The following is a 10,405-nucleotide window of genomic DNA, read 5'->3' on the forward strand; positions in this document are numbered from 1 at the left end:
TGGACTGGAGCTGGACAAAAGGGGGTTATGTTTATGTGATGCATAAAAAGTTGGTAGATATGTTATATTTATAATAGCCTTAGAGATAGATGAATAGAGATAGGGTTGTTTTAGATGAAAATGACGTAGGTAAATCTAAAAGCAGCGGTTTTCTGAGGAGGAAGACGCAACGCGACTGTGAGGTAGAGTTGGGTCCATTAAATGCGGGGTTGTGTGAGATAATAATGAATGGGTCCTTTTAGTTTGCATATCTATATGGCTTTAATACATAGGTGTATAGTATAATGTATATGTATGTAGAATTCCATTACAAAAGAAATGTTAGCGACTTAATTGGGGTAAGGGTAAGGTTCGTGTTTGTATATGCACGCGCGTTTTACATTTTAGTTAAAACGCGTTTAGATAAAACAAGGATACGATGACTGGGGTAAAAAATAAGGACATCCACCGCATCATGTGTACCTAAGTTATATTAGTCACAAGCACAAGGTTATCTATACTATAACTCATAGCTTGTGTTTTTGAAAGGGTTACTTTAAAACAACAACACAGAAATATTAAAACTTATTTCTGTGTATACAGATAATATTCAAACAAAAATTTAAAATCATGTGTGTAGTATTTAATTTTCTATGTTTTATCAAAAACATATCTATGTAGACATTGAAATAAATAAGGAAATTAATAAAATTGGGTGGGATATCCGGTCAATTTAATTTTGTTATTTTAATGATTATCTATACGTGTATCCCTTATGTTAGGAATAACTATGACCTCTTCCATTACCTTTTTGTGAATTTTATCAATTGAATTTTATTCTAGAAACTTTAAAAAAATCCACATATTGAAATTAAGACCTTAAATGATCTTAAACAATCTATGAAGTGCGAAGCTGATGTTACTTCAATTTTAAGTTTAAATTTTTTTATTTATTCAAATTTCCAGGTAAAGTATAAATTTTTATAAATATAAATTCAAATACAAATATTTTTTTGACTAAGGGGTAATTTTGTATGTCCTTTGAAACCTATTTTTCCCCGTTGCTAAAACTAAAAATTTCTTCTATATAGATATGAGAATTTTAAAACTTTGAAATTTTGAACTTTAGTATTTATTTTAATTTCAAAACTTACACATATAAAAAAATATATACGACATCTTATTGTGAGAACAATAATTAAGAATATAAAAAAACTAAAGATATTATAAAAACTTAAAAAATTGTTTCTTAAATAAATTATTGTAGGTCTTTTTTAATATTTTGAGTGATATTTCTTTTCTTATGACTTAAGGCAAGAAATTGCACTGTCGAATTGAATCTACAAAAAATTGGCACTTGGATAAAAGACTGTTAAAACGAATTTGAATTAATAGGTTATTCCTAGTTGAGGTTAGAATTTACCTATAGGTTGATTGGTCAAAACAAGACGAAAAATTATGAAATGTCATACTACATGCCAGGTTAAGAGAAAATTGAAATGACGTAAGCCATTGTATTAATTTAGTAACTTAACTTAATATTGAAAAAAATTCGCAACTTTAAATCATCAACGTTAGAATAAGACTTCTTACCAGCATGTCACGAAATTAAGCTGGGGTAAAGCATTGTGTTTTTCAAAAGTCACTTTACAGCATATTTTGTCCTTTCTTGAAGGACTTCTTTTGAAGATAACTTCAAAGTTGTTATCTTATACAACAAATTATACTTGAGAACCGCTACGGAGTAAAAAAAATTTGAATATTTAACTTCCCATGGGATGTTATTGTAATCGGTGCGATTTGTCGAATTAAAAATGTTGACATTTTTCGACATTTCAAAGTCCCTAGAGTCAAAATAAAAGATTTTAGAATGATGCGTGTGCGTACGTATGCACGTAGGTTCGTAAGTTCGCATGTCCATACGTTCGCAACGTTTTTTTTGTTGTCCAAAGCTCAAGAACCAGTAAACATATCAACTTCAAATACATTTTGTTATAGAGAAGAAAATTGTGTGGGTGTTTTTTTTACCGTACCAGTTTAAAAAAGGTGAACATTTTGGTTAACCCTAAATATCGCAAAAAAAAAAATAATTTCGTTTATGTCCAAAAAAATTTTGTGCAACGAAGAATATCGTTTTAAATATCAGGTAAAATTTTTAGAAAAAAAAATGTATATTTTTTTATGTAAATGGGATGGTTAGGTTAGGTTAGGTTATAGTTGCTGTCCAAGATGGAAACGGACACACTTAGGCCAGTTTAATGGCTCATTGTGATACCACATGAATCTTGAGGCTTCCTCCTAAGCTCAATGGAACCAGTTAGAGTCCCTTACGAAACGTGAGAGGCTGATTATACCGATATGATTTAGATCGTTTAGATCGTTAAAGAAGAATTCTCCTAGGTAATTCTTGCGTTTTCGAGCTAGAGCAGGGCATGTGCAAAGAAGATACAGATACAGCTTCTGCTTAGAGAGAGCAAGCACCTTGAACGTTTTAAATCCAGTGTTGGCCAGATGTTTTTTGTGGTTTGACACGTGGTGATGTTGGTCCACCTGGTGCCTGCCCTCCTCGCAGCGTCTTGCATTAGTAGCAGTATACAAGTAGCGATTGGTATGCCAGTTCTTGCCAAACGTGGAAGGATGGGCTGTACTGTACCGTTCCTGGCGAGTTCATCTGCCTTACAGTAACCTGGAATGTCTCTATATGGCCCGGCACCCAGCAAAGGTGAATATTAAACGGTTGGGCCATCTCCATTAGAGATGATTGACAGTTATGGACTGTTATAGAGTTTGTAGAGACAGTGTCCAGAGATTTGAAAGCGGCCTGGCTGTCGGAGAAAATACGGATATCAGAGGTTGATATCACGTTTTCTTTGAGCCAAGACAAGACTTCCTTAATCGCCAAAAGTTCCGCCTGGAACACGCTACAATGATTGGGAAGGTGGAATGAGAGACTTAATTTCAGTCGTTCAGAGTACCACCACCACCAACCCCTTCTTTGTTTTTTGAGCCATCTGTGTAAAAGTGGATTGACTCATCCTCCAAGAATGTCCTATCCTCCCAAAAAGATTTGGTAGGTATAGAAATCTGGAAATTCCTGTCGAATTGTAGTTGGGGGATGATGTAGTCTGTGTACTTTGGAATTGATTCTAAGTACCTTCGAATTACGGAGTGGCCAATGTTGTTGTTAGTCCACTGCGACGAAGCATTGAGGCGAATAGCAGAGCTTGCAGCTATTTGTTTACTAAATATGTCAAGAGGTGTAAGGTAGAGCAAAGTGTCCAGTGCCGCAGACGGGGTCGTGCGAAGCGATCCGCTTATACATAGGCAGGCTGAACGTTGGACTTTATTTAACTTATACCTGTTTATACCATTCTCTAAAGCAGTCCACCATACTGCCACACCGTACGTTAAAACCGGTTTTATTACCGATGTGTATAGCCAATGCGTGATTCTGGGCTGTAAACCCCATTTATTACCAATAGCTTTTTTGTAAGAAAAGAGAGCTACAGTAGCTTTTTTGACTCTTTCCTGTACGTTGCGTTTACAATTTAGTTTTTTGTCTAAGACAAGACCTAGGTAAATGGGATGGGAAGTTATCAGTTTTTTAATTCTTAATTTAAGTAGAGCAAAAACAAAACACTTTTTTTTAATTTTAGATGCTTTAAACCTTCTCGAACCCTGCGTGTCAGCCAACCCCGTAAATAATCAATGATACTCAAATCGGGAGAGTATGGTGGCCAATTTAACTGGTGTATATTTTGGCTTTGCAGCCACGTTTAAACTATACAAGCTGTTTGATTCCGTGCATTTTCCTGATAAAAAATAATCGAGACTAGTCTTTAAAATAGTTTTGTAAAAGGCTGCTGCCATTTTACAGTTTACAAAAACTAATATGGTGATCCATAGCATAACTCTTCTCTCCCGGCTATGATGGCAATCTAAGAACAACTTTTCATTTCCTGAATCATGGAAGCAATAATTATATTAAACTTCTTTTCCTCAGAAAATATGAGTTTTCTTCAACTGTTTCGATAAGTTTAGGCATCCACAAAATCAGAATCTTAAAAAATGTTACTCTTAACTTGGTGAAAATGTAAAAAAAAAAAAACAAATAGAAATTAGTCTTCATAATTTCTACTCTTGTAAGCCTAAAAGTGGTTCATTCTATCTTAAACAAAAAGAAAATTGTGATTTAATACAAAAAATAAAAATAAATAATGAAGTTATATCTAATCTATTTGATATTTTACTTCTGTCGCATCAAATTTAAAACCTTGCCCCACTATCAATAATAATTGTAACTTTGTGTCCAGATTTGGTAGAAGACCAATTCCAACGCAATAGTTTTGTATTTGTAACCAATTTCATGTGATTTGCTTCATATTCAATATGAGTATGACCTCTGGAATTTTTCTACCGTCTTTGAAAGAAGCTGAAGTCATTCTGTTGTTTAAAAAGAGTAGTCGTAGTGTTATGAGTCAATACCAACCAATCTCCATATTACTCACTAATTAAAAACTCATAAAGGATCGTATGGTGGTTTTTTAGACAAAAATAAGTTATTCAGCATCTACCAATTTGGTTTTCGTGATGCTAGGGGTACTGACGATGCCATATTAACGTTTTGCAATGAGGTGAGTGAAAGTTTTAACAACAATAAAAGTGTTCTAGCGATCTATATTGATATGACTAAAGCATTTGATTTGGTCAATCATCAGATCCTTTAGGAAAAATTTAAAGTTGGATTTAGAGGTCTGCAAGACATCAAACAGTTACAATCGATGAAATATTTACCGATGTTCAGGATCTTAATACCGGTGTTGTGTGCTAGGTGCAATATTGTTTTTGATACACTTAAACTCTGTCTTCAAACAATCATCAATAAGCAAAATAACAGCGTTCGCTAATGATATGGCTTCGACATATGTTACAAAAAGATTAAAATGCACTAAAACAATAGTTTTCTTGGCATGAGCTCATTTAAAAAAAAAAAAATATTCTGCAATTTACAACAATCAGCTATAATCTTGGACTGTAATGTTATATTTCATTCAGGAACATGCAAGAAACTTAGCGAATCGAATTCGTTAATAGTTGTAAATACTTAGGAGTTACAATTGACAAAAATTTAAATTGGAAATAACATACTAAGGAATTAAAAAAATACTCAATATCCGTTACATGTAAAATGTTCTTATTAAAACTTGTAGAAAAAATATATTACTAACAATGTACTTTGTCATTATAAGCTACAGTATGGAGTTGGGGAGATGCATATTAAAACACGCTTGATCCCATTATTACATCGTAGAAATATATTGTCTGAATCGTTTGTAAAAAATCAAGGTTAACAAATATTTGGCCTTTATTTCAAGATCATCGTATCTTGCCGTTGAAACACCCATATGAATAAAAATTCTTAAAGTTTATTTCATGAGAAGATACAGTCAGGTAGTCAGAATCTCAAATACACACACATAGCTTAAGAATCAATACTTTTTTTTCTATTTCGTCGTCGTTCTTTGAAAACTCCCTTTTCCGCAAAAATTAAATAAATAAAAAAATCAAGCTCATGCAAATGCCAAATTTTATATTTTCTCAAAACACCCTGAGCACCTAAAGTTTTTAATCAATTGCCTTTTGAAACTAAAACACTTCAATATCCTAATTTATTTTTGAAATCAGTAAAACTATGGCTCTTTGATTCTTTGAAATGAACAGTTCGATGGTCATAAATCTGTTTTTAAGTATAGCTTAACTTTTCAGCTTTTGTATTTACTTTTCTTTTCAATTTTTGTATTAATTCATTTATTAATTACTATTTTTTTTAATTTTTGCTATTTGAATGTAAAAAAGTACCCAAATATTCATTTGTTTTATACCTATGCTTTAAATTTAGGTGGTTTATTTGCCTCTTGTTTTCAAAAAAAAATTTTCTAAATAAATATTTATGTTAACATTATTAACATTGTACATAGAGAATGGAAAAAACTAAATAATTAAAAAAAAAGAAAAAAGATGCGCTTCAGGTGCCTGGCATTTTTGATGATTTCGCTAAGAGTCAACTCATTGGGCTAACTTTTTATCCAATTTTATTTCTGATCTTCTTCAGAGGGTTTGCAGTGGAATTGTAGGCTTTGCTAATAATTTTACATTTAATTTAACTTAAAATGGTTGAAGGTACTATTGTAATTTTTTCCCAATAATAATGGGGTTTTCAAACGTTTGGGATTCTGTTAATTTTCCGATCTACAAAGCTATTAGAAAGCCCTTGCTCATGAATAATCTCTGTTTTTCCGTTTTAGTTAATGATTTTTCTACCCATTTAAACGATTTAAAAAAAAAGTACAAATTAAAAAGTAGCATTAAATCACTTCCCGATAGCTTTTCGATACTTGAACTTTCAGGTTTCGGTTTAAAGGCATAGCAAAGCGAAGTGCTATTCAAATGTTACGGACTACTATAAACACTTCTACTTTTTCGGACAACATTTTTGGAGCAGTTTTTGAAGAGTGGTGAGAATTTGAACCGTGAAGAATTTTTTTGATAAGTGCTAAAAATTAGAACAGATTTTTGTGTCGACCAGGAAGGCGTAGTAATTTCACACATCGAGAAAACTTTTTTTTGGTACACATTTTAAAGTGATTGTGTCAATACACTTAGAGAATTTATTTGTTTGGAAATATATATTACCGCAGTTAGTTCACACTTTCTAGAATTCTTTTTTGTACGATTCTTTCAAACTCTTTCGACAAAAATGGAATAGTTGAAATTGGAACATAATTAAATTGATAAAATAGTGTTAAAAAATAATATAATAAAGAAGAAAAGATAGAATAATTTTTAAAGCTGCAATGTTGCAAAAAGAAAATAAATGTTCGTTTTCGGAAGTTGTTCCATTGATAAACTATAAAATCACATTTTTTTTGTATTTCGGAGGTATTTCATATTTGAGAACCAACGAATTTTTCATGAAGCAAGAACGGTTTCGGCGGCCTGGCAACGAGTTTTAACTATAGTCATTTTTTTAGTTAACAGCGAACAGTTAAATGCGAACAAACACGCAGACACGAGATTAAATGAAACTTTATACACAATGTTTAGAAATCCCAAAGGAAGTTTTTTTTAGGCTTTCAAGCCTAATATCTTTTATTTTGAGCCTGAGGCCTCTTTTTTCCTTAATTTACTTTATATTTTTTGAATGGCAAATCAGTCATTGCATAATTTTAAATAGACATTTTTGTATTTTGTAATTAAGATGATATTTGTTGGACTTAAGTGGTTTGGATTTTTTGTAGATATTGAAAAATGTTTCTTTTTAAAATTTTCTAAACAAAACATAAAAGTGAGGTTATAAATTACACAATTAAAAGATTTTTTTTAATAAATCTAAAAGACTGAAAAAAAATTTGTCACACCGAAAATTTAACGAATACAAAATGATTTTATCTTAAAAACAATTTTGTGCAACGAAAAATAACGTTTTTGATAATGGATAAAAAAAATAAAAACCTAAAAAAAAAAACATTTTTTCAAAGTTGGTAACAATTGATTTTCGACTCAAATTTCTTTCCAAAACTTTTTGATATTGTCCTTAAACTACTTTTATCTTGTAAGAAATATTGTTGTCAACGCTCAGTAAAATTTTGAGGAAAATCTATTTTTTACAAAAAATAAAAACATAACAAAAAAACAATACTAAACCTTATGACTCAAAAAGCTTTTAAAAAATAAAAATATTGTCTTCAAACTCTTTTTTTTTCACAGAAAATATTGTTTTTTCTTAAAAAAAAAAATAAAATCTTGTATCTCTCAAATTAATTTCATCACCAATTTCTAAAAATTTAAGAAATGAAATTGGTAAAAATTTGTTTTCGACTAAAAATTTATTTAACAAATCTAGAGTTTCAAACTAAACTATTTCTTTATATGAAAAATATTGTTGGTAATTTTTAAATTTTTAAGAATTATTTAATTGACAACTTTTCTAATAAAACACGACAACCGCACCAAATTTTTAAGCAAGACAAATCTACAGAAGGGATGGGAAGTTATCAGTGTGGTTCGCATCCCAGCCTCTTTTTTGGTAAGTAATTGGGCTTTTTGACAATATGTAAGCAGCGATGTAAAACTGAGATATAGGTTAATATATATGCAAGTAATTAAGGTTTTTCTTAATTTTCTTGAAACAAGGGAAACAATTTTCTTTTAGCTTAAGATCTACACTAAATCAAATCGGTGGTCAACATCCATGCAAAAGGTCGTCAATATGATGAATAGTTCATCAATTTTAGTCTAATGAACCTTTTCGTGTATAAGTTGAACTACAGTTAGTCAATATAATCCCCTTAAATTTGTTCATCATATGACGAATTGTTTCTTTATATTTTTATACAACCTAGATTTTTTTTTGATAAATGCATTTATCAATTTGATGAAGAATTTTCAATATTATCAAGTATTCATCAATATTATTAAATTAGTAATATTGATGATCACAATCATCAATATAATGAAAAACTTATAAAAATTAATATTATGAACCAATATAATATTCGCCAATATTATGAACTAAATGTTACGAAAGCAAGCGTAAATGTAATCTGATGATAAAAAAGTGAAGACGTTTTTAATAAATACGATGAATGTTTTCATAAATATGTTGAATTAATTTTAAAAAAAGATTCTCAATATGACGATCAAATCCTTCTAAAAAATGATAATTAATTTCATCAACATGATGAATGTTTAATCATCAATGTGATAAAACCATTTCATAAATGTGAAGAAATCAGTTGTCAATGTGATAAATTAAATCTAAATCCTAAATATGACTATTGTTTCATCATTATGGTGAATTTCATAAATGTGAAGAAAACGTTCGTCAATTTGATAATTACATTCGCCATTACTATGAAAAATCATAGGAAACGTGGGTGTATCATATACATGAAGAGTTTTGTTGAGTAAATGAAATTTCAATTTCAGAAATTTGTATGGAACTCTTGGTTAAAAAGTTAATCAAATGAGATTCTTCATATTGAATAACGGTTTATAAGGCATTTTATCAATATTTTGACTGAAATGGAAAATCAATGGGACTTACTCATTTAAAGTCCAAGTCAGAAATTTAAAGTAAGTAAAAGAATTATCCTGAATGAAAACATTCCAATATTTTGAGTACCATTTGAGATAGGCTCTTTTCAGAATGGTCAGAAAGATACTTTCAGGATTATTCATTTCTTACCAAAACCATGAAAATATCAATAATGTTTACGTTTGGAAAGGAACAGGTTATCTAAGTCAAATGTGTTGGCTGGGTCATGTGCATCAGCAAACAAAAATAGGGGTAGAGTTTCAAATTGAAAATTGTTTTATGAATTGTAGTTTTAAAAATATCGCACTTTGTTCAAAGTTATTTTTTTTCTCATATCGTCAAATAAATATGATTGAACAGAGAATACCATGAAGCATCTTAAGGTTATGATTCCCGCAATGACACCTCTAACCTACAATTTTTAGCCTTAGAAACACCTTTGGGTTGCACAACATAATATGTACCCTAGCGCAAAAGTACGTAAACTTTTGTCTTCCTTTTTTTATGTTTTTAAGGTCTCAAGTGGAAAAGAAGTTACATTTTCTTCTTAATTTTTGTTTTTTCACCAGAAAGTTCAAAAGAAAAGTCTCTTGTTTTCTTTTTAATGAAAATTTAATTATTTTAGGATTTTTGAGAATTTTTTGTTTTTTGTAAAAGTTACAAAAAATGAAAAGAAATAAAAAAAAAATTACAACCAAAATAAAAGATGAAGAAAAAACATAACCCTTCTAAGTGTGTTCCAGAGAGTAAGAGTAGGTATAGTAGTAGGTACACTCCTCCAAGGATACGTATACTTTCCTTCCAGATCCAACGAACCAGCAAAATGGGAGAAAAAACTTCTAAGAGACGTTACACAAGTCGCTAAAAAAAAACTTAAGCAAGATGGGGCTAAGAGTGTTTCCTAAAAAAAAGAAACAAAAATCCTAACCAAGGCATGGTTGATGATGGCAAATGTAAGAATTTTTATTTTTCGCAACATTCTTCAGAAGTTCTTCACAACTATATAGGTATAGGGAAAGACAGGCATAGGAAGGAAGGTATATTCTGGATGGCATGGTGACGATAGGGTGGCGGGCTTGAGCTAGAGATATGAGGAGTAAAGGAACAGCATCAGCACCAGCAAGGCACACTGATGGTGGATAAAATTTCACTTTGTTTCAAAAATTTATAAATTATTTTTCGTTGGTTTTCTGTATTTGTTGCTCCTCGATGCTAACGGGGACTCGCTGATGTTTACCTACAAAGGGAAACGGTTTTGGATATGTATAACTGTATGTGTCTAGTAAGTATGGGAGCATATTATACTATAAACGTTATGCAAGTAGGTAT

The sequence above is a fragment of the Eupeodes corollae genome, chromosome 2 (genome assembly GCF_945859685.1).
Source record: "Eupeodes corollae chromosome 2, idEupCoro1.1, whole genome shotgun sequence".
Lineage (NCBI taxonomy): Eukaryota > Metazoa > Arthropoda > Insecta > Diptera > Syrphidae > Eupeodes > Eupeodes corollae.